Raw genomic sequence first — 26,412 nt, 5'->3', positions numbered from 1 at the left:
CAGGAGGCAAGGAGAGCATAGGAGTTATTTCCAAACCAATGTTTTTCCAAAACAGAGGAAGCATGGGGATTTTACTTAGGGAGTCTGGACATGTTCATGTAGCATTCTCCCACTTCTTAAGCATGCTCAGTTAACAAATCCACTTCTGAACAGGATCACAATCTAAAAGGAGTGACATTTAGGGACATTCTTGCCTCAAAGTCATGCAGGAACATATATGTTATAAAAATGATGGAAAAAATATCTCTGGCATGTTCATCTTGTACCACAAGGTCTAAGCTGAAAATCAAAGAAATGGCACTATGAAATTAGATTGCTTTGGAGCCTATGATGCCTGTCAATCATGATGTTTCATCTACTAGATAGATGTATCAATTCTCACAAAACAAAGGACAGAGAATGCAAACACAGAAAACATCAAGGAAAAGTTACCTATCAGCACTATGGCTACTGCTCTTAGTTTGATAGCTCTGCTGAGCTATTTTCAGCTCAGAACAAGGTTGCTTTTACCTCTGTGCAGATGGCTCAGAAGAAGATCACAGCTTCTTCTATGCAGGACAAGGAGTTCATTTTAATTACCCTTGGATGCTGTCTGTCTCAGGCCTGTGACATCACTGCAGAAAATTCCATTCTTTCCTTTTTTCTTTTCTTTTTTAAATTGGTTTTAAATTTTAGTTATGTCAGTATTTTGCCTGAATGTGTATGTTCACAGGACCTACAGAGTCCAGAAGAAGGTAGGAGATGCGTGGGAATGGAGTTACAGCAAATGATTAGCTACCATGTGGGTTCTGGGAATGGAACCTGAGCCATCTCTCTAGCCCCTCTTTCAATTTAAAATTTATTTCTATACAGTTTATTTAAAAAATATAACACCACTTTCCCATTTTTTCAATTCACTCCATCCCTTGTCAAATAGTTTGCTTCCAAATTCTTCCTTGTAAAGGATGAATGAATAAGTATACTAAAATATATGAAGACAACCTGCTGAGTCTGTTTTTCTTGGTCTTATGTATACGGTTGCAGGGCTGATGATGTAATAGAGAGCAATAAAGAATTATACATTAGTGACACAGAAAAGGACTCAAACTTGTATGTTGAAGATCACTATTAAAAGTGTGTTTCAGTAAGAAGTCTTGTAGATGTCAATGAATTAATATCTGGGTTCTTTTTATTTTGAGCAGAAAAAAAGGGTAGTGAAGTAGTTTCATTTCTATTAAATAGATAAAATAATCTGAGTCAAAGTAACTTTGGGGATAAAATAATCATTTGGCTCATAATTTTATGGTACATCCCTATCAAAACAGATGTTTTCGCCGGGCGGTGGTGGTGCACGCCTTTAATCCCAGCACTCGGGAGGCAGAGGCCAGCGGATCTCTGTGAGTTCGAGGCCAGCCTGGGCTACCAAGTGAGTTCCAGGAAAGGCACAAAGCTACACAGAGAAACCCTGTCTCGAAAAACCAAAAAAAAAAAAAAAAAAAGATGTTTTCATCCATGGCCCCCAAAGTCTCATGTTAATCATAACATAAGTGCTGTGGATATCATTCTGTATAAATAAAATGCTGATTGGCCAGTAGCCAGGCAGGAAGTATAGGCGGGACAAGCAGAGAAGAATTCCGGGAAGTGGAAGGCTGTAGCTAGAGTTTTCTTGCCTGGCCCACAGTCAGGACAAATCTCTCTCACCTGCCAGTCCCACAACCGCTCAAACCCAACCAAGTAAACACAGAGACTTATATTGCTTACAAACTGTATGGCCATGGCAGGTTTCTTGCTAACTGTTCTTACAGCTTAAATTAATCCATTTCCATTAATCTATACCTTGCCACATGGCTCGTGGCTTACTGGCATCTTCACATGCTGTTTGTCATGGTGGTGGCTGGCAGTGTCTCTCTGACTCAGCCTTCCACTTCCCAGCTTTATTCTCCTCCTTGTCCCACCTACACTTCCTGCCTACCCAATGGCCAATCAGTGTTTTATTTATTGACTAATCAGCAACACATTTGCCATACAGACCATCCCACAGCAGAAAGCCGAGGCAGAGAGATGGCAGCCACCCAGCCACCACCATGAAAAGTGAGATGTAAGGTACTGGTAAGCCATGAGCCACATGGCAACTTATAGACTAATAGAAATGGGTTAATTTAAGATATAAGAACTAGATAACAAGAAGCCTACTGTGGCCATACAGTTTGTAACCAATATGTCTCTGTGTGTTTACTTGGTTGGGTCTAAGTGGCTGCAGGACTGGTGGGTGAGAGAGATTTGTCCAGACCGTGGGCCAGGCAGGACTGGATAAAACGCTAGCTACAAAATTAACTTCTTAAATCCCATAGTCTTTAAAAATTCCAACATTTAAAAAGTCTACAGTCTCCTAAATGTATACTCTGTGAAAAAAATGAATAACAGCCCACTGTTTTCAAAACTGGAAGAACAGGAGCACAGCAAATAAGAAATCGCATTTAAGGAAACCAAAACAGAAAGCTATGCTCCTGTTCTTCCCTTTTTGAGCAGCTTCCTGTATCACATTTTGCAAATTCTGAGACTCTTAATGATATTCTGATTTGGGCTCTCATGGACTGGGGAAGTTCCATGTTTCAGGCTTTGCCATCCCTAGCACACACAGCTTTCCTACCATGTCATTTCTATTCCATGCCTGAAGCTGTCCTTGGTTAGCCTATGGTTCTAGACTCTACCACACCTTCAGGTGCCCACTGTAAGCAGTGTCCTCTCAGGTCCTTTCTGCAGGTGTTTCAAATCTGTCAGGATCATCAGCTCTCCATGAGACCTTCAATCTTGGATTGACAGTCAAGACACAGACAGAAGAATCTCAGTAAACTCTCAAACAGTCTAAACTCTAGCCAGATAGCAAGCAAGGGTAGTTTCTATTCCTTCGACCTACTGTATATAATCAATATACAGTATTAATATACTATTAATCTGATCACACTGTATCCACAATCAGGAGGCAGAGAGTGATAAATGTTGGTCCTTATTGCATAATTCAGTACCAAGACCATGGAATGGAATGGTGATATCACTTCTGGAAGGGAGACAAGTCTTCTCATCTCAATGAACTTAATATATAAGCTAACATATCTAAGCACACCCCAGAGAATAACATGATCTAGATAAGCCCTCACAGGTGTGCCTGGAGAAGTGTCTTTTGACTGATTCCAGATCTTACCAAGTCAAAATGATTATTAACCATAACACAAAATAACAAAATGTTGTAGACAGAGAAAATCTTTCTTTTTTTAGTGATATCTCAAATACCAATGAGCTACGTTTGAGGCCAAAGTATATAAAACCTCTTGAGTATGGACTTACTCCTTTCCCAGATGTAAGAAGTACTCTTCTGAGGATTGCCAAGGTAGAATTATGAACCTCATGTAGAGTAAGATACAGTGTAGACCTCTTATGACCCGTGCTTTTATCTTATTAAATCAGAATCCCACCCAAGCCTCCTGAGGAACTGACCTATGATCTTGTTACCAAAGAGGAGAGAGAAAGAGACAGAAAAATACAAAAAGGAAATAAAAAACAAAGAACATAATACCCACACAACTTAGAAAAATGCAGAAAATCAAGACCTAGACCTATAATCATCCCAAACCCAGATGCCTAGATGATAGCATAAGAACATAGTCAACAACAGCCAGGGCAATATGTTTTCACCAGAACTCAGCTATCCTAGCACAGCAGGCCCTGAATATTCCAACATAGCCTGAAGCACAAGAAAAAGACCTTAACACCAACTATATGAAGATGATAGAGGTCCTTAAAGATGAAATAAATAAATCTCTTAAAGAAAGTGAAGAAAACACAAGAATTGGAGGAAATGAATAAATCCTTTAAATAAATCAAGAAAGAGGGAAAAAAAAAGTTGAAGGAAATGAATAAAACCTGTTCAAAACCTGAAAATGGAAATGGAAGCAATAAAGAAAATACAAACTAAGGGAATTTTGGAAAGGAAAAGTTTAGGAATACAAACAGGAACTATAGAGGCAATTTCACCAACAGAATAGAAGAGATGGAAGAATCTCAGGCATTGAAGTTAAGATAGAAGAAATGGATAAAATGGTCAAAGAAAATTTAAAAAAAAATTCCTAAAAAAATACAGGAAATCTAGGATATTACAAAAGAACAAATACAAGAATAATAAAGAATAGAGGAAAAAGAAGAAACTCAGGTCAAAGGCACAGAGAATATGTTCACCAAATAATAGAAGAAAATGTCTCTAACCTAAGGAGGAAAAGCCTATCAAAATAAAAGAAGCATACAGAACACCAAAGAGATTGAACCAAAAATGTCCCCTCACCACATAATAATCTAAACACTAAACATATTGAAGAAAAAATATTAAAAGCTATGGTGATATATTGTATACTCTAATAAACTTGCTTGGGGATCTGAGGACAGAGCCAGCCACTAGATTAGACATAGAGGCCACACAGTGGTGGCACACATCCTTAATCCTATCACTTGGGAGGCAGAGATTTGTCTGGATTTCTGTGAGTTCAAGGCCACACTGGAAACAGAGCCTGGTAGTGATGGCACACAACTTTAATCCCAGTACTGAGAAGCACACATGCCTTTAATCCCAGGAAGTGATGTCTGGGCAGAGAAAGGTATATAAGGCACGAGGAAATAGGAACTCATGCTCTTGAGGCTGAGGATTTTGTAGTGGTAAAAACATGACTGGCTTGTTCTGTTTCAATGATCTTTCAGCTTTCACTCCTATATGTGTCTATGGGTTTTTTTTTTTAATTAATAGGATTTTTTAATATTCATGCTACAAAAAGCTGAAGAAAAAAACACCAAGTAACACATAAATCTATTAGAATTACACTTGATTTCTCAATGAAGGTTCTAAAAGCCAAGGACCTGGACACATGTGCTGCAGACTCTAAGAGACCACAGATGCCAACCCAGACTAGTATACCCAGCAAAACTTTCAATTACCACAGATGGAGAAAATAAGATATTCCATAATAAATCAAATTTAAACAATATCTATCTACAAATCCAGCTCTACAGAAGAAAAACTCTAATCCATAGAGGGTAACAATAAGAACAAATCAACAATCATTGGTCATTGATATCTCTCAGTATAAATGGTCTCAATTATCCAATAAGAAAATACAAACTAACAGAATGGATATGAAAACAGGGTCCATGCTTCTGCTGCATACAAGAAACACACCTCAATATCAAAAATAAACATTATCTCCTGGAAAGGGGAGGAAAAAATATATTTCAATCAAATGGAATTATGAAGCATGCTTGTGTACTCATTTAAATATCTATCAAAATATGTTGCCACCCTTTCATGTTCTCTATATTCTCTCAAAGGCAGACTAAAATCTTGAATTGTATTATATTCTTCATTCTGGGAGTGTGTTTCCACAATGATGGTCTAGGCATATACTCTGCTATAAATATGTAAATAAGTATAAAGGTATATACTTTGATATAAATATCATTGCATTATCACTACTTTTTATATTTTGGTTACATTTTATCATAAAATACAGAGTAGCAACAGAATGTACCTCTGAAAAAAGCTCAAGAGCCTTATAAGTTAAAAATTAAAAAATGCTATTAATATATATGTACTTGTACTCTAATTGTTCTAAGTATGTAATGAGCAAACATTAAAATGCACATTATCCAATAAGAGATCTTAGATTTTATGAACAAAGTAGGAAGCAAATGTGGTACATTTACTGTTACTGCACACCAGAAACAAACATTGCTGCTTTTAATTAACACACAGAAATTGAACTCTTTCTCTTGAAAAATGCTTAAGTATCTACACAATGACCTATAGAACAATGTTATAAGAGGACAATAGCAAAATTATAAGTAATAATTTCAAAACATCTTGATTCTCCTAACATTAAAGATATTTGTAAGTACACATGATCACCAAGACACCTGTACATGAGTACACAAATAATAAAACCTAGATGCAATCTACATGGTTATATATTGTAGAACTGAATGAAAGTTATGCTGGACTGCATTAAGTCCTAGGATGGCAGGCAAACCTATGTGTGATTAATATTTAAAGATAGACAAGCAAGACCATCTGAGTCAGATCCTTAGACACACATGCAAATTAGCCCTGACAAATAAATAAAAGTAATAAAATACAAGAGCTGAGAGTTGCCTCAGACAATAAAGGACATTGCAATCAAGGCTAAAGACTAGTTTGATCCACAAGACACATATGTTAGAAGGAAACAAAATCCCTATAGTTGTCTTCTGCCCTCCACAAAAGCACTGTGGAATCTGTGTGTATGCAAACAGTAGAATATTGAACACATGTGTTTTCATTAACAAGACAAGTAGTGTGCTTTTCTTCTTTCATTTCCCTAATGATAAAACACTTTCTGGTACCCTATTGACATCACTCCTATCTCCTAATTTACACTTAATCATTCCTACTAACCCTCTTGACTTAAATGACTCTTCTGAATCTTATTCCCTCCCTAAGACTTCAATCAGCCCACTTAAGTTCCAAAATTCAACTTGTGCTCTAGAAACAAAAACCAGTCATATTAATGAACTCCTAGACATTTTCATTTATCATTATTCCTAAACTTTAATTTTTCTTTTTATTTTGCATATGTATTCAAATGAAGGTGCACATGTGTGTATGGGGTACAATGTTCATGAGAGGGCAAGAGGACAATTTTGGGTGTCGTTCCTCGGTGTTATCCTGAGATTTGATTTAGGAACAAAGATCAAAGTGTATGACACCTGGAGCAGATCCTACCCATATCCAAAGCATCCTTCTCTGCTTTATACCTCTGAACAAAATCATTAGACTTGGTTAAAAGCCAAACTTAAGAAAAGACAAAAATACTAGATGCTTTCATAACAAAACATTCCAACATCTTGGGATGAGGACCAAATTATTTGAAAAGAGTAATGATAAAAGATAAATGAATTGTGAGGGTTTATTTAGTTAGCTTGTTACTTTATTTGATTTTATTTTCAGATAGGGTTTCACTACATAGCTCAGGCTGGCTCTTAACTCATGGTCCTTGTCCTGGTTGGCTTTTCCTCAAGAAGACATAAGCTAGAACTATTAGGGAAGATGACCTTCAATTATAGGGTGTTTTCTTGATTAATGATTTATGAGGGAGGGCCCAACCCACTATGGAGCTGTACTATTCTTATGCAGGTGGTACTGCAGTGTATAAGAAAGCAAACAGAATTTTTAGATGCCTGTTTGTTTTCTAATGAGAAAGAGAGAGAGAAGGAGTATAGATTTGGATGGGAGGGGAGCATGTCGGAGGAATTGGGGATGGGGAAATCATAATCAAAACGTTGTATGAAAATCTATTTTCAATTAAAAAAGGCAAGGGTCTTACCTTTAATGGTGCTAAAATCTCTGAAAATACTTACTTCTTTTTCACCACTGGACTTCCATCTGAGACTACCTAGTGCTGTTTTTCTCAACAAAATAGAGCTTTTCATTTCTTTCTACGTGTTTCTTTTTCACTGTAGACCTGAATGAGTCAACAATAATAACCATCCAACAAAAACAATATTTTGTCTAAGAAATTAGCCCATTACTTTTTAATTCTGCCCACTTTCTCTGGACTTGGAGAGAATAAGAAAGATTTGGGTCAAACTATCAAACAAATGAACTCTAGTTAATTTTTTCATTGTCTTCTAAGCACCTGCCCATACTTACCAGGCCAAGATCACCTGATAGGGCCACAAGGAATGAAGCCAGGCTTGGGCTAGAGGGGCCACAGCAAGAGGAGGCTATGACTGTTTTATTGAAAGCAATCAAACTTTTTATATCTTTATCAGAAAAAGAACACAATGGCAATTTCCAGGATACAATGAACTGTCAAGCTATATACAGGGTACACAAGATTAATGTCTAAGACCTGTTGTTTGAATGTTAAATGTTCTTATAATAAAAAAACTCTGAGGCAGATAGTGGGATGAAAGCTGAAAGATCAGAGCACTGCCATGTCTCACCTCACCAATTCCACGAATCCTCTGACTGAAATCCTCTAAGTCCTCACCCAAAAGGATCTCAGCTGAAATGCTTTTAGTCCTGATCTCTTCACATCTGATATAACTTTCTCTGCCCTGCCATTTTACTTCATGGCCTGTGTGCTTCCCAAGCAAAGGTATGAGATCTCAAGTGCTAGAATTAAAGATATGTGCCACCACTGCCTGGCTCTGTTTCTCTCCTATACTGGATCAATCTCCTGTAGCCCAGTGTGGGTTTGAACTCACAGAGATCTAGATGGATCTCTGCCTCCTAGTGATAGGATTAAAAGTGTGTGCCACCACTGCCTGACCTCTATATCTAATCTAGTGGCTGGCTCTGTCCTCTGATCCTCAGGCAAGTTTTACTGGGGTACACAATATATCACCACAAAGACCAATTGTCCTGTTAATTTTCCATGCTTTTTGACTACTAAGAGATCATACAGAAAGCCAAAAATCAGCTTGAATGCTTCACTGCCTGAGGGAGTGCATCAGTCTGTCAGAACTGGAAGGCTCATTGTGCCCCAGGAGCCATGGACTTTAACCTGAAAAACATATGACACATCTCTCAAGGAAGGTAGGCCAGGCTAACTCCATGGTTTCCTGAAGAGCTTATTGCCCAATAAAATCTTATGACCTTGACCTCCACTGTCTGCCATTACTTTCAGCATTCCCATCTTCCAGGAACTACAAGAACAGCCAATTATCTCTGTGTCTAGCTGTCTATGGCTTTTGACATCTTAAGATGTAGCATGAATCTTAAACGTTCTTATTAATAAAATCAAACTTGAGGCTAGGTATTGGGGTGAACACTGGAAGATGAGAGAAGCAGAACAAGCCACAGCCACCTCACCTTGCCAATTCCTCAGCTGATCCTGTTTCCTCAGACTGGAAGCCTCTGAGTCCTTATCCAGAATCAATGTCGGCTGAACTGCTGCTCAAAAGTCTAAAAGCTTAACCAGCCAAATGCTTCTAGTTTCTGGTCCTCACACCTTATATACCTTTCTGCTTTCTGCCATCACTCCCTGGGATTAAAGGCTCACTTTCTGGGATTAAAAGCATGAGTCACCATGCCTGGCTGTTTCCAATGTGGCCTTGAACTCACAGAGATCCAGAGGGATTTCTGCCTCTGGAATGCTAGGATTAAAGGCATGTGCTACCACAGACTATCCTCTACATTTAATAATGTGGCTGTTCTCTTCTCTGACCCCAGATAAGTTTATTAGCATGCACAATATTTTGGGGAACACAACACCATCACATTAAGACCTGACATCTTCAACTTTTTTCCAAAAATCAACATTTCCAGATCCTTTGCAGCAACAAAATCACTTTTGAGGTACCATTTTTGTTACAACTTTCTTCTCTGTTGCTGTGACTAAATTATCTAACCAAAAGTAACTCAGGCAACAAACAGATTCATTTGGATGATACCCCTAGGTCACAGTCCTTCCTTGTGGGAGCTTAGGATAGAAACTCAATCTAATAACTGAAGGCAAAACATGTGGAAACATTGTTTCCTGTCTTTGTCTCTTGCTTTATCACTGCCTTATGCTCAGCTAGCTCTCTTATCCAGCCCAGGCCCACTTCCTCAGAGATACTGCCAACTCAGTGGAAGAGCCTTCCCACAACAAACAAAATCAGCACAATCTCTCTTTGACACAGTAACCAGATATTTTGATCTAGGCATACCTTCAATTGATGTTCCCTCTCAGATGACTATAGGCTATGTCATGTTGACAGCTGAAGCTAATTAGGAAAAACAAACAATAATATACAAGAAGGTTTTAAAGATCCAAAGCCAATGTATTAATCCTATCAATCACTTAAGCAGCAAAAACACAAACATGAAGATAGCAACAACTGGAAAACACAGATGTGCCAGAAAATGGGAAGAGGCAAGTGTCTAACATCAAGAAGAGAAAACTAAAATTGTCTCTCCACAGAAACTTCCCAAACCAACAAAAACACAAGGAACTCATAACAAGGAATTTTCTGAATACAAAATTGGTGAAGGTTCATCATTTTCCAGAAAATGAGCAATATAATTAGATAATTGATAAAATTAACAACATAGTTGATACCACTAACAAAACAAGACACAAAGACAGACCTATAAATATATATTGTGGTCCCTTAAACAAGAATGACAAGATTCTAATCAAAATCAAACACCAAGAAATCACTGACCAAAACTCATCCTGCACACTCCGGTTCTCTCCTTTTCCAATAACAGAAAATGGGTTGGGAGAGGAGGACTGTTCCACCAAAATTGAAGAGATTCACTTGAAGCTTTCTGATGTTTTAACTTTGTAGAAAATAGTTTTGACTACTAAAAGGATCTCATTCTCTTATGATAAAGAAAAAGATGTCTGTTAGGATCACTTAGACACCACTTTGTTTCCTATGTTTGATAATTCCCTGTAAGTCTGCATCAGAGTGAGGAAATAAAAACTTTTTAAAACAAAATTCAAGAAAACAGATTTTTAAGGAACACCTAAAGCAACTTGTTTTACTCTAATTGTTTTATAAATCAAAAGCACTTTTGAAAACAAGTTTGCTGCTACTTTTTTTAATAAGTTTGTGCAAGAGAATGTCTTCCACATGTGTACAGGTTGTTGGTTATGCCGCCGAGCTGCCCCTCGTGGCTGGTCACCGCCCGCGGCGGCCATGCCCGCGGAGGAGCGTGCTGATTGAAAGAATCTTAGCCATGGTTACCTTTTTAGAGCTTTATTGGGGGGGGAGAGACAGAGAAAGACAGAGAGAGAGAGAGAGAGAGAGAGAGAGAGAGAGAGAGAGAGAGAGAGAAGCGGGGGAGAGGGAGAGAGGAGGACCGACGGGGGGAAGGAGCGCAAAGGGGAGAGGGGACAGGGAGAGAGCCCACAGAGGGCCCAACCGCTTTTTAGGCTGGGAAGCCGGCGAAGGCTGATGACGTAATTAAAAGACGTAAATAAGGACCAAAACCTTACATCCCAGACTTTCCCTTATTATAAAAAAAGCAGGTAGATGGGACTAGGGGCGTCGTTCCTCTCAAAAACTGCTTCCAGCTGACTTTTGGACGTTGGTTGGCTCTTGGGGGAATGGAGAAGGGGAGTCTTCCGAGGTAGACAGGCGTTGTGGGATGCTGTCTGTCATCTGTTTGCTCTGGAGACATGTATCCCTCTTGGCTGTGGCTGGGAACTTTCTGTTTGACAAGATGCTGGTGACACAGAAAAAACTTAGAGAGAGAAAAGAATCATTATTATTTTATGTTGACATTTATCTGAGGTAGATCCGGCCTGTCCCTATGGATTTTGAAACATGTTAAGCTTTATCAGAGACAGATTATTTTAAAGTACCTGTTTCCTTTACTGGTTCAGCATCTAGGAGACAGGTGATCAATTGTTAAAAGCATCTCATAGTAATAGATGTTTACATTAAAGTCTTTTTGTAGCGCCCAGACGCTTTTGGGTCTGGGGGTGTAAATACCTTTTAGCTGTTACAGTTTTTTATTTGATGATCTCTGGTCTCCGGTTCTGTGGTGGTCCTGTACCATTAGCTGAACAGTGAGTTAGAACAGGAAACTGGGAAGAGAAAAGCTTGTGGTACATGAGAAATTTTTTTTTTTTTTTTTTTTTGGAATTAGGGACAAGGCAAAGACCAGGGTCCTGTCTGTATGCACATGAGAAACACAGGCAGTGGATCTGGAATGAAGCAATGAGCTCTTATTTTAGGTGGAAATCTTTTTTATTAAGTAACTCTGAAAGTGCAATTAAATCAGGTGAGGTGGTAAGGCTGTCCTCTGTACCCGACAATAAAGGAGAGGTGGCATCCCAAAACTCCCAGGACTGAGTCAGTGGCTCTGGTGTCCAGAAGGAAAGAAACGGATCGCTTCCCTGCTGTGTTCTGGGTTCCCTGCCATGTCTGTAGCCAAGCCTAGGTCTGCTGAAGGTCTTAGCTTGATGTACCCATGCATCTTGGTGCCTGGGGGCAGTCAGCTGACTCTGTCTTTCTAGGTGGCACTTTTAACAAGGCTGTCGATGGCCTGGCAGGGCATTCTCTAGCCCGTGGCCTTTTCCTCACTTAAAACAGGGACCCAACAGCTTTTGGGAGTCAGCGAGTGCCAGCACTTGGCAATTTTGTTTTCGGGCTTTTATTTCTTCCCTGGCACACCTTAAATGCCACAGATGACTCTTTTGCCTGTGGGGTCAGGAGCCTTGCTCTCCAGATGCTTAAGTTTTAGTCGGGGAGGTCTGGGGAACAAGAGACGAATTTTACTCTATGTCCTGAATTATTATTATTTTTTTTCCTGCTGATTGATGGCTTAAGGACAGCTTTTGGAAGATCTGCCAGTAGGCAGACTATAAACCGATACTTTTTGGAAGACTTGTCTGAGGCTATAAGCTGTTTTTTGGCTTAAGAGCCATCCTGACTACTGTAAACTTATTTGTATGGATCTTAGCCGCTTTTAGACCCGTCTGTGCTTCTCAAGGCAGTTTGAGAATGAGTGGGTGGAGTTCAGGTGAGTTAGGGTGAGTCCTAGAAGCCGCCCAAGCCCGCCCACTTAAGCCCGCCCACCTCCGGCGGAAGTCAGACAGAAAAGGTTGCACGTGGAGACTCAGAAGTGGGGAAGGAGCAGGGTTTCAGAACTTTAGCAGAAAGCTTGGAGATAAAGTAACTCTTATTTGCCCGTTCTCTGGCAGAAGTTCCCGCGACTCTGTTATGCGGCCAGATTTATGTTGTTATGAGGCCAGGTTTACCAGTGCCCACCCCTATCCACCAATATATCCGCCCTTTTGTCGCATGGGTGTAGCCGAGAGAAAAAAAAATAAAAAATTAAAATAATAAACCGGGATCAGACTACAATCTTGGGCGTCCCCAAAGAGTGAAGAGAGATCCATGAATCAGCTCAAGTTCACCATCCTCTTCGTCAAGGGATGTGAAGGGCTGGAGCTGCGCCACAGTTGATCCACCCGGTAGACCAAGACAGCATTTACTTTCTCGTCAGAAACGGAAATGTGCCGGTGCTGGTGCAGCTCGAGGACAACCCCCGGGGTGTCCGTCGCAAATAATATAGCTCAGACTACAACCGCGCGAGAACGGCGGACTTACTGTGGTGAAGAATCATGGCGGTGGCGGTGTGGGGGTCCAGCGGAGGCGGCGAGGGACGCGTGCGCGCTCGCGGTCTCGCGGTCTCGCTGGATGGGGGAAGAGGCGGCAAGCAGCAGCAGTCAGCAGGTCCTCGGTGTGCGGTGGTGTATCCGAGTCACGGCACCATTGTTGGTTATGCCGCCGAGCTGCCCCTCGTGGCTGGTCACCGCCCGCGGCGGCCATGCCCGCGGAGGAGCGTGCTGATTGAAAGAATCTTAGCCATGGTTACCTTTTTAGAGCTTTATTGGGGGGGGGAGAGACAGAGAGAGAGAGAGAGAGAGAGAGAGAGAGAGAGAGAAAGAGAGAGAGAGAGAAGCGGGGGAGAGGGAGAGAGGAGGACCGACGGGGGGGGGGGGGGAAGGAGCGCAAAGGGGAGAGGGGACAGGGAGAGAGCCCACAGAGGGCCCAACCGCTTTTTAGGCTGGGAAGCCGGCGAAGGCTGATGACGTAATTAAAAGACGTAAATAAGGACCAAAACCTTACACAGGTGACATACAAAAGAGGGTATCAGAGCCCCTGGATCTGGAATAGCAGAGAGTTATGAGCCTCCCAACTGTAGGTATCTTAACTCAGGCCATCACCAAAAAGAATATGTGCTAAACCACATGCCAAGACCCATAATACCTTTTATCTAATAAAACAAAAGTCTTTCACAGATTAACAAAAACAATAACAAAATCTAAATAAAGTAAAGAAATGATCCTTGGGAGCATGAAGCATCAAAATTAAGATGTTCTGTATGATAAACTTGCACCATAAAATGAATACCATCCAATAACAGTGCTCAACAATTTATAACAGGAAAGCTGATTACAAAGCTACATTCACAGTAGAAACATTCAGAATTCTCAGTGGGATTATAAAAAAAAGTACACAGGTTGACATGACTTCTATACTTATCATAAAGATACAACAATCAAGAATGTGTAAAATATCTGTGAAAGAATAAAAGGGAAAGAGAAAAAGCCAGAAATGAAGGCAGGAAAATAGTCAACTTTTAATCAAAAGACCAAAGGAAACTTCACCAGGAAAAGTGTGATCTTGACCAATGTCACCCAGCTACCTATGATTCTATGTGAATAGAAATTAAACACAGACTTCACAACTTTCACAAAATTAACTTTAAGTGACCCTTAAACTGTTGTTTCTGACCCTCCAGCTACTGATATTTCTTTCAAAGACAGAAGCCCCATGATCTAGAGGTCTCTTTGCAAATGGAAGTGATCTCTTACTATGGCTCTGCAGCCCCTTATGCCTCTTTGTGGTTTCAGGTAAACCCAGCCCCACTGATGCCCAATCCCAAAACAACAGAGAAGAATAATTTAAAATCTGCTTTCTGCCACATGGATTATGGCACAAGATGTGAATTCTGCCCTATCTACCTGCCCAACACCATGCACACCTGAGAAATCTTTGCAGATCACTCCTTTTGTCCCCTGGAACTAAACTTCACCGAATCACACCACTGTGGCTGGTAGTAGCAGAAATTTAAAAGCATTCTAATCATGTATTGCTGACAGGTGATCCACATCACCATCTTTCTACCAGTTTCTAAACTATTTGTAACATTTATAAAATAAACCTGAAATTGGAATGCAATATTCAGAACTTCTAGAAACCAGACCTTCAGTTTTTCAATCTGTCTTCCCACTGCACACCAAAAGCAGTGCCTGTGTGTACACACTGGACAGTAACACTACAAGCATCATATCCTCTCATGTCAGGGCTGCAGAGTCTCCCCTTCCCCAGGAAATCCATACACAGGGAGGTTCAGAGGACAAGGGCCACTGTCCAGGTCAACACATGGACCAACAGAACCACAGTCTGCCTCATGGTCCATCCAAATCTCAGCAGAAATGACAACTCAGCAGACCTGCTCTGAACACTCTACACACACCATGGTATGGCTTGTGGTCTTTTTTACAACTCCCTACAGCAGAAGCAGAGGAGAATCCTTGAAAGAACCCACAAGCTACCTGCCACTATTTCTCCTGATTGCTAAGCCTCCCCAGAATTCCTCATTGGCTAGGGCCATCCAGCTGGACCTCAGGATATTAGCAGCTCCCCTACTGGGTGACCAGAGATCAAATGACTTAGACAGCACAGTCCTTCAAGCTCTGCCCTTCCAACCCAGCAGAAAGGGCCCTAGTCTGGAACATTTATTTGTATTTTAGTAGGCATTCTTCCACTCTCTTAAGAGCACATCCTGTTCCTCATTCAAAGCACAGGTTCCTTTGTATGCACATTTCATTACACACTCAATGTCCAGTACAACCAACCCATTGCCTCATAGCTGGGAAATCCTGCAGACAAACACACTGAAAGCTTTGCTTGATCAGGCAAGTCCTTAACTGTAATGGCAATGCCCGCATTACTGATACATGTTCACCATGTCCGAGCGAGGGGCTAAGGGACAAGAGACAACAAGTCAGTCGCCACAGCTGAATGCGGAATGCCAACTGAATGCCATTTATTGAAAGAGGGAGGAAACCTTAAATACAGGCTTAGAGCACAATGGCGGATCCCCTGAGGGCAGAAGTTCACTACATTTTTGCATCTAAGCTGTTTACACCAAATGCAGGATACAGGAACAAAGAACCTCCGATTGATCAGTTAGGTGAGAAGGAAACCGGCAGGGAATCTGAATGGGAAGGACATCTGGTCAAGGTTGGCAAGCAAGGTGGCAGCCACTCACAGTGGGGGACCAGGGCCTACAGGTCCCCCCTTTTTACTAAAAAATGAGCTTCTGACTTAGGTTGCATGGGATGTCAGCAGTCATAGCAGACAGATGTTACCTGTCATAGACACCTGCCCAGGCCACACAAGTGTTCTGTCTTAGGTTGATGACCACCCCCCAAGCATTACCGGACTCTGAATACTCATTATCATATAGACTCAACCACGTGAGCTGTAGAGTAACTGCTGCCAAAGATCTCAAAGTGGCACTGGGCTTGTGTAGCATGAATGTTAAAGAGTCTTATTAATAAAATCAAACCCAGGGCCAGTTGTTGGGGTGAAATGCTGGATGGTCAGAGAGACAGAACAAGCCACAGCTATCTCACCTTGCCAATTCCTCAGCTGGTCCTGTTTCCTCAGACTGGAGGCCTCTGATTCCTCATCCAGAATGAATCTCAGCTGAACTGTGTTGCTCCAAAGACTGAAAGCTTAACCAGCCAAAATGCTTAACCAGGCAAATGCTTCTAGTTTCTGGTCCTCACGCCTTATAAACCTTTCTGCTTTCTACCACCACTCCCTGGGATTAAAGGCTGCTTTTTGGGATTAAAGGTGTGAGTCACCATGCCTGGCTGTTTCCAATGCAGCCTTGAACTCACAGAGATCCAGAGGGATTTCTGTCTCTGGAATGCTAGGATTAAAGGCGTGTGCTAACATTTTCTCTGACCCCAGATAAGTTTATTAAGGTACACAATATTTTGGGGAACACAATACCACCACAGGCTTGCAATCTGTGCGACACAGAAAAGACAAACAGAAGTCCTAACCCACCCATAGCCAGGAGGCTAAAGGCAACTGAGCCATTCCCTTCTTAAAAGAGCTTTACTGCAAATTGGAGTCCTTGTAAGGTGGTATCCCATAAGCAAGTGGAACTTGAGTTTAAATAATTTTTACAACTTTCAAAGCCAATTTAAATGTATAAATGTAGAATTAAATTTATCATGCCCAATAAAATAAAAGATTAACTGTGGTAGCTACTTTTGCTGCCAGGGTCTCCATTGTGCTAGCTGTAGAACCCAATTATGAAATAGCCATCCCAGAAATAGTAGCAGCAGTGGCCACCACCGCTATAACAGCAACAACGGCAACAGCGATGTCAGTCTCTGTTGGAGCGTGTGAGAATCATCTGTGTCTAACTGTCACGGTCCACTGGCATGGACACAGCTCCAGGAACACGAACCACCAAGGCCCATTATTTTTGATCCCAGCACTACTTAGGCTGGCAGGTCTGCAAGAGAACAACTAAGAACCATAAAGAAAACAAAAACAAAAACAAAAACAGCAAACAAGGAACAGAACTAATGGTCTCATTAATGGTTACATTCAGGCTCACAAATTTTAAGGTATCTTCAAGAAGGCTAGATGAATTTCAGGAAGTCAATAAATGTTGCACAGAGCCATTCCTGAAAAGTAGGTACTACACCAGCTTGAAGAGGGTTGCAAAATGTGAAAAGGCTTAGCTGGCATGTTACTGTTAACAAATGAAGGTCATTGACCTTCAGAGTTATCCTTAATCTCCAAGGTGTGACACATTCTCAACATTTTTGAAAAAGGGTTACCATACATTACCTTCTGAAGAATCCAGCCACATGGCTACAGTTCCTAGGCTTACAATAATGTTTGCCAAGGCTGGCCGTATTGGGCTCTCAATCCCCATTGGCATCAGAAGGGGAGAGTTTTTTACGAAGGCCCAATAGGTCTCTGCCATGTTGGGATTCAGCAGCAGCCACAGGGCACACACAGCGTTCAGGAACCCAAAGAGGAACTTCATTGTCCTGCGGAAAGACACAAACAGATCCCGGGGACCACACCAACACCGGATCGGGTCCCCTCCAAGTGCCAGTAGAAAGATCCTTCCATCACACCAGAGGATGATTTGCAACAGGAGCCCTCCAGTGCTTATCTGCAGCAGATACTCCAGCAGAATCCACCGATAAAAAAATTTAAAATATATAAAACAAGGGAAAGAATAGAAAATGGAGAGGAGAGATTGAAAGATTTACAACAAGCCCCCACGGTCAGGCGTGTCTGCATATGCCTGGCAGCTCGATTTTACCCATATGCCCACCGTCAGGAAAGTTAAGTATCTCCTCGAGATGGTGGACTCATTTTCAAATTGGGTGGAGGCATATCTGGATTCTAATAAGTGGGCTCAGACAGTTGCAGACCTCCTTCTCCGAGAAATTATTCCTCAGTTTGGAGTCCCTGCTTCTCTCCAGTCTGACAATGGCCCAGAATTTACTTCTCAGATTTCTCAGACACTAGCTAAGGCGTTAAATATTCCCTGGAATTTCCATATCCCATACCGTCCTCAATCCTCAGGTAAGGTGGAGCGTACCAACCGGTCTTTAAAAACTATTCTTACTAAGATGTCACAGGAACTTCATCTCGACTGGGTAAGATTATTGCCTCTAGCTCTCCTCAGGCTCAGGGCTCTTCCTAAAAAGCCTCTTTCAATTTCTCCGTTTGAACTAATGTATGGAAGGCCAGTTCTAACACCAGGTCTTTTATCCAAACCTCCAACTATTCCAGATAGCCTGTTAACTCCTCTTTTATGTCACCTAAGGTCTATTCTATGGAGCTACACAGACTGTTCATTACCTCAGCCATGTGACAATAATTGTCCACCTCCAATACACATTGGGGATCAGGTTCTTCTTTTCCCTCCAGGACAGTGCCCTTCACCCCTTTCCCCTAAGTGGCAGGGACCCTTCAAGGTAATTCTTGTGACTCCTACAGCTGCTAAACTCGAAGGCTTTCCTCACTGGGCCCACCTGTCTCATCTAAAACCTTTTATCTCACCTCCATCCCAGAAAAATCTCTCTTCATATACAGTGAAACAAACAGGGCCTCTCACTCTCAAGCTCCAGAGGACACCAGGATCCACTGCCTTGTCACCAATTCCAGAGGAATAAGGTATCACCCCTTCATTTCCCAACCAGGGCCACACAGAGCCGGAGGCAAAAAGGACCATCAAAAATATCCAGGCGGTAAGGAATAACGTAATACAATAATCTATCATTGTTCAATACTCAGCACCTGATCACCTGCGTTTCCTAAATGCTAACCTAATAAGGGAAACAGGTGCCTTAAATAAACTACCTCTAATAAGGCTTGTCTCAGATAGAGATCAAGCAGAGTACTAAGTCCAGATCTACCTCAGGTAAATATCACATGTCTCTATCTGGACAGGACAGATCTACCTCAGACAAATGTCAACTCCAAAATAAAATAATAATGATTCTTTCTCTCTAAGCCTTTTCTATGTCAACAGTATCTTGTCAAACAGAAGGTTCCCAGCCACAGCACGGATGGACAGCCGCAGAACGAGGGGACGGCAGAACTTCATTCCAGGACCTGCCCATCACCATCCCAGGACTTCACAAGATACCCTCTCATCCCCCTGCTCCCCAAGAGCCAACCAACGCCCACTATTCAGCTGGAAACAGTCTTTGAGAGAAACGTCGCCCCCATACCCAGTCAACCACAATTTTTTCTTTTTTTAAAAAAGAAAGAGTCAGGAATGAAAGATTTACAACAAGCCCCCATGGTCAGGCATGTCTGCATATGCCTGGTGGATACTTCCGCCTAGCTAGGTCCAGGTCCAGATAGCCATTTCCGGGTCAGGGCATCTCGCGGGACCAAGATCCATGACGTCCCACTAGCCACGTAAGCGCGCAACATGGCCATGTGATCTACGCGCTTACGTGTAGTAGTGACACTGATCTGTCCACGCCCAGCCTTTAAAATCAGGCGCCATGTTCCCAGTTCTCTTCTTCTCCACACACGTGTTTCCCACAGGCCTGCTCACTCTCTGTCCCTTTACCTTTAATAAAACTCTTGTTAGCGGATTCTGTCGTGTTTCGTGGCATTTCCTTGCAGGGTAATCACACAACGCAGCCGAAAAACTAACAGAGATGAGCCCCTAGCTCCTCCCTTTTTACTTTAGAAATATGTTTTTAAGGTATGATGGCAGCATTCTACTATAGCCTGTCCTTGAGGGTTATAAGGAATACTAGTCTTATTAGCAATAGAAAAGTCTTGGCAGAATTTTGAAAATCCTGTACTGCTGTAGGCGGGACCATTATCAGTTTTTATGCATTTTGGCACTCCCATGTAAACAAAAGCATGAAGACAATGATTCTTTACATTCTTAACCTTTTCCCCTGAATGGGCAGAAGCAAAAATTAGAGAAGAATATGTATCAATAGACACATGGACATATTGTAATTTTCCAAAGGAAGGCACATGTGTGACGTCCATCTGCCACACATGATTAGGTAAAAGTCCTCGGGGATTAACTCCCAAATGAGGAAGAGATAAAAATTCAACACAAATAGGACATGATTTAACTATCTGGATGGCTTGTTCCCGGGTTATGCCTGTATGATGATGAAGAGATCCAGTATTAAGATGATAACGTTGATGCAACTGAGTAGCCTTATCAAAGGCAGAACAAACTAATGTGACAGCCATACCATCAGCCCTCTGATTACCTTCACTTAGAGGTCCAGGCAATTGAGTGTGAGCTCTAATATGGCCCACATAAAGGTTATGTGAGCAGGACCGTATAAGTCCTTGCACTTGCAATAAATATTCATGAATGGGAGAAATGGATGGTATGTAGGATGTGGTCTCCAAAGGCATAATGGCATGTGCCACATATTGACTATCGGTATAAATATTTACATTCTCATCAGAAAACATCTGTAAAGCAAGCAACAGCGTCTGTACCTCTGCCATCTGGGCAGAAGTGCCCTGGACTTTTATTTTCTTTACTATGTTACCAGAAACCACCACAGCAAAACCACGTGAAGTGCCATCAGTAAATACCACACAGGCCTGAGGAATAGGAGCCATCTGTACTATCTTGGGAAATATAACAGGATGCAATTTAAAAAATTGACACACATCATTGGAGGGGTAGTGAGTATCAAACCGACTCTGCATGGAACATGTCAATATGGTCCAATCATTATCATTAGCTTGCAACCATGCTATTTGAGACTGGGTGTATGGGGTCACCACAATATCTGGCTCCTTACCAAAAGTTTGAACACTGATCTTGATTCCCTTAAATATAATCTGAGCAACAGCCTGTGGATAAGGAGTAATGGTTTTTGCTGGAGAAGCTGGGGAATGTACCCATAGAATAGGACCTGTTTGCCAAAACACTCCAGTAGGTGAATGAGTAAAACAAAATATCAAATACAATAAAGGAGAAGAAAGATCTATATACCGCATGTGAGCCTGTTCCAGGGCCTCTTGCATTCGTTGTAGGGCTATACGTCCTTCAGCTGTTAATTTATGGGGAGATAAAGGGCTTTAAGACATCATACAAAGGGTGAAGCTGACCTGTTGGAATTTTTAAAGTGGACCAAAGCCACTGAATATCCCCCAGAAAGGTTTGGAAATCATTAAGTGTGAGTAGCTGATCCATACGCAGAGTAATATTTTGTGGATGTATGCCCGTGCGTAACAATTCATGACCTAAATAATGATAGGGAAAAGATGTCTGTACCTTTTCTGGGGATATTTGTAAATTAGCCAGGCTAAGAACCTCTTGTAATTTAGAAAAGGCATCAAAAACAAGTATTTTATCTTTAGCAGTCATTAATATATCATCCATGTAGTGCATTATATAAACATCTGGAAAAGCTTTTTGAACTGGAGCTAGGGCCAAAGACACATAAATGACATATAGTAGGGCTATTGGCCATTCCTTGAGGCATTACCACCCACTGATATCTCTGATAAGGTTCTCTAAGATTTTCTGAGGAACACTAAAAGCAAAGCGAGGACTGTCCTTGGAATGCAAAGGAATGGTGAAGAAACAATCCCTCAAGTCAACCACAATTAAATGCCAATGTTTAGGAATTGCCACAGGGGCAGGCAAGCCAGGTTGTGTTGCTCCCATGAGAAGCATGGTTTTATTTACAGCTCTAAGATCCTGTAATAGCCTCCATTTTCCTGACTTTTTTTTAATAACAAATATAGGTGAGTTCCAAGGTGAAGTGGAAGGAATGATATGTCCAGCATCTAACTGTTCCTTAACTAATGTGTTCGCAGCCTCCAATTTTTATTAAGGGGCCACTGTTCCACCCATACAGGGTCATCACTTTTCCAAGTGATTTTTATTGGTTGTGTAATCAAAGGCTGCTGCATAGTGACCCCTATGGAAAAGACCCTAGTCCTCTAGTATCCCCAGGACCTCTGGTGACACAGTTTTTGTCTGCCACAGGGAGTGGGTCTCCTTGAAACATTTTCCCTAAGCCTCTGCCCGGGCAGTAGCCATGACTTTTCAGCATCTGATGTACAGGCTGTGTAGTAAGAACTGCTCCCATACCATCTAACACATCCCGTCCCCACAAGTTCACTGGAATGTCAGGTAGCACAAAGCGTTTAAAAGTTCCTGCATGACCTTCCTCATCCTTCCAATTTAAAAGTAGCCTGCTCTGTAATGGCGTCTGAGCTGTGCCAATACCTTGTACGTTAGAGGTGGAAATTTTAAGGGGCCAATTGGGATCTCAGGATTCTTGTGACATTATAGATATATCCAGCACCAGAATCCAATAATCTTCCAATCTCAATCCCATATAATTTTGTTTTCAATTTAGGCTGCTTATTATTGATAACTGTTTATCAAAACACCTTTTTTCCTGTACTTTTAAAGCCTCTAGTTCTACATATAGGTGCCATTTTGCATTTAAAATATGAAAGCAATAATAATTGAGCAATTCTATCACCAGCTTCTGTTTCTATGGTCCTTTTTACATATGCCAATTATAAAAGTATTAAATACAATCTCTATAGGATTTGAAGAGGTAACTTTAGGTAATACTCTGGAGTATTTTTATAAAATCTTAAAAAAGAGGATCCTTTTTTATAAATTTCAAGTGACACATTAATGCAAATAGCCAATTATTAACAATGTGGACCAAACAATTAACCTGTATTTTATTTACTGGAAAAATAATTTTGTAACCTCTTTATCAGTAAGAGATTATTATTTATGGGTTTATCTTAGCAACATTATTTAATAAGCTAACAACCCAATCCATTTCAGGTGTTATATTTCTATAGAATTAAACCAAGAATTTCTAGAAAACAACTTAAATTGCAGAGCCAAATTTTCAGTAATGATCAACAGACAAGAGCACACCTAATATATAGTTCAAAATTATGAATCCTGTTCCTTTAGTTTATCTACCATGAGAATCAAATATTCATCCAAACATTTATTAAGACAATCAAAAGAACAAAACATCCTTTATTCACACAGCATTGACTTAGCATTCTATGTCCTGACCGAAACCATTTTTCAACAGAAGTTGGGCCCGTTTAAACTTTTAGGGTTATTCCCTCTCCCGGACTCAGCTCCCTTGGTCCCTTCCATTGGCCTTGCAGCTCCGCCTCCTGCCTGTGCGTACCTGCCCACCCGCTGCTCAGGGCTATCTCTTTGACCACAGCCATGCTGGACACGCGTCCCACACACATGCATTCCTGTTTAAACTTTTAGCACTAGGGCCTCTGTTCACTTGGAGCGAGCTGAGGCTGTGGCTTAGCTTTGGCTCTGCCCAGTGCTCAGGCTCTAGTGCTGGTGCCTGGACTCTAATGCTGGTGCCCGCCCGGGCTGCGCTCCATTGCAGCTCCGCCTCCCACCGGCGCGTACCTGTCTGCCCGACACTCCTGGCTATCTTATGCATGCCTTTGTCCGCCGCTGTCACCGCTGGGGCACGCCCCGCACACACAAACTCACGTTTAAACTTCCTACTTCCATGAAGGGACTACCTAATGAGTTATTCCCGCCATGAGGGAAAAACAGAAAAACATTTCCCATGAAGGGATCCTAAATATTGAATTATTCCCACTCCGAGGGAAAAATAAAAAACGTTTGAAGCAAAATAAGCAAACAGACAGCAAAACTTCTAACCTCTGGGCTCACTTGCTGTTCAGCCAGCAGCAATGAGGCCTACCTGCCGATTCTTTGTAATTCAGATGCTGCACTGCAGAAAGAGCTCAGAGTTTCAGCTATCCTGAAAATTCTACAATTGGAAAAAGTCTTTTCTTCCTCCATTACCACTGGGAAGAGGCTTCTCTCTTTTGTTCATCCTTTCTCTACAGGGCCCCAATCTTTAGGCCTAGTTTCAAAATTTTTCCCCTTTTTACCGGGAAAATCCTTTTTTCTTGATTAAAATTTTTTTCTCCCTTTTCTAACGGGAAATTTCCTTTCCTTCCCTCTTCTCTTTTGGGAAGATTTCCTTTTTTATTTCAAATCTTTAGCTGTCTTGCCCTTTCTTAACTTCGGTGGTGCCCTATTTGCACCCATGACAATTCACTCATACCTTTTCTTTTTGCTTTAAAATGCTGGCCAGCCTTCTAAGAGTGTCCGTCAGCTCATTCCTTCTTTCTTGGCTCTTGGTAGTGTCTTGGTAGAATCTCAGTAGGACCTCCATTTGTAACGGCAACACCCACATTACTGATATACTTTCACCATGTCTGAGCGAGGAGCTGCGGATTAAAAAATAAGGGACAAGAGACAGAGAGTCATTTGCCACAGCTGAATGTGGAATGCCAGCTGAATGCCATTTATTGAAAGAGGGAGGAAACCTTAAATACAGACTTACAGCACAATGGCGGATCCCCGGAGCTACATTTTTGCATCTAAGCTGTTTACACCAAATGCAGGATACAGGAACAAAGAACCTCTGATTGATCAGTTAGGTGAGAAGGAAACCGGCAGGGAATCTGAATAGGGAGGACATCTGGTCAAGGTCAGCAAGGCAGCAGCCACTCACAGTGGGGGACCAGGGCCCACACTTAACACAACAGTCTTTTACTTATCAAATAGTTGTCACCTGGTTTCATATTGCCCATCTGACAGAACTATGCTTTTCTCAAGAAAACTGGAACTTTATGGCACAGCAGGCCTTAAGGTTGGTTGTGACTCTGAATGCCGCCTTTGGCAGCCTGTTCTTTGATATGGGGGTGGGTCTAGTGGCTAGTTGTAAATCAGGGGTGGCTTCTTTGTAATGGTTTGAAGCCAAATGTTTGGACAATCCTGGTGAACAAATGTGTATCCTAGCATTCTAATCTCTAACAGGGCTGGTTAGCATATACTTATCTTTTGGGTGTTTTAGACGTAGTCTTCCCTCAGCTGAATTCTACTTTGTGAGACTTACAATCTCCTAAGCATTGGTAAATTTTTTAAATCACCAATTCTACTCTTCTACATGGTGGCATACTAGTGGAATGCTACACAACACTTGAGATGCCCTTTACAACCTCCACAAAATTAACTATAAATGGATCTTACACATAAAGATTAAATGCAAAGTGCTGAACATCTAGAAGATACTGGAGAAACTAGGCCTCTCCAAGTTTCACAACCTGCTTTCCATTGATGCACCAAAAGCATGTTTAAGTTGACTACAAAAACGTTTCTACACAGAGCTCCCTGCTCCCAATGCTCTGAGCAGATTCAGCCCACACAGGAAAATTACTCAGAGGCCTGCCCCTGGGTCCAGGGAGTTGCAAAGACCACATGGGACCTCACAGGACAGGGAATCTGGCTGCAAGTTCCCACCCAGATCTGGGGAGGACCCACCACACTGGCTGCTGCACCTTACCATCTGCTCCTACCCATCTGGGGACAGCAGTCCCTCACTTACCATGTTGTGGTTTCCCAGCTCATCCAAGCTCCTTGCAGCAGCAATAGCAGAACGGCACACAAAACCACTGGTACCAGCTCCTCTTCAAAGCCAAGCCTGAATTCGGGCGCCCAGAAGAGCCCTGCACCACTTCTGACTGGCAGGTCGCCTAGAGGGCCTGATTGGCTAGTGAGGCCTGAGTGACAAGAGCACCTGCTATAGGGTTACAGTGTGCTTAAAGACACAGCACAATGGTTCTTAACCCTGCCTTCCACCACAGACAGAGACATTTTCTAGATCAGCAGAGATATGCATTTCAATAGCACTTGTCCCTGCCTCCAACAGCAGACCCTGCTATCTTCCTGCACTCCATAGACACTTCCCCTTTTTCCTCCAGGATACAATGTGGCTAGTTAGCTTGCACAGCCCACTATACTATACTATGATACCCTGTCACATAGGTGGAAGGGTACCCAGAATACTAACAATTAAAAGGAGATTTAAGGACACAAAAGGAGATCTTTGTTCTGTGGTTTCATACTGAGATCAGATGAACTGGAGGGACTTCAGACAACCAGGAATGAAAAGCAGGAACCAGATCTCAAACAAGATAATAGGTCTTTCTCCAATCAGAAGGCTAGATGATGGCTCCATTGCTTTAGGAGTTTTATTCATGAAATTCAGAGCAAATTCTTGGCAAATGAATAATAACAAAAAGAGTAGGCTTCACAGAAAGTTGAATACTTAGAGAATAATGAAGCTAGGAAAATGTCTTTATGAGCACTACTGTTAGCCAGCACATCTTCCTCGGTGGGCAGGTGGAGAAAAATAAATAAATAAAAAATAAAATAGCTGCATTATTTAAGGTTCTCTACATGAA

General features: G+C 41.7%; 1 long non-coding RNA gene across 1 annotated transcript in view; it reads right to left on the bottom strand.

The window, feature by feature from the left end:
• LOC128111060 (uncharacterized) overlaps positions 1-25,636 on the bottom strand; it is a 31,937-nt gene extending 6,301 nt beyond the window's left edge. The window contains exons 1-2 of the long non-coding RNA XR_008218452.1: positions 25,554-25,636; positions 24,228-24,393 (exon numbers count right to left, since the gene is read on the bottom strand). This is a non-coding gene — a long non-coding RNA (uncharacterized LOC128111060). The remainder of the gene's footprint in view (positions 1-24,227; positions 24,394-25,553) is intronic.
• Between the last annotated feature and the right edge of the window lie 776 nt (positions 25,637-26,412).

Source organism: Peromyscus californicus, unplaced genomic scaffold (genome assembly GCF_007827085.1).
Source record: "Peromyscus californicus insignis strain IS unplaced genomic scaffold, ASM782708v3 Scaffold_15__1_contigs__length_86483966, whole genome shotgun sequence".
NCBI classification, from domain to species: Eukaryota; Metazoa; Chordata; class Mammalia; order Rodentia; family Cricetidae; genus Peromyscus; species Peromyscus californicus.
Note: the sequence above shows the minus strand (reverse complement) of the source record. Positions and strands in the feature narration are given on the sequence as shown.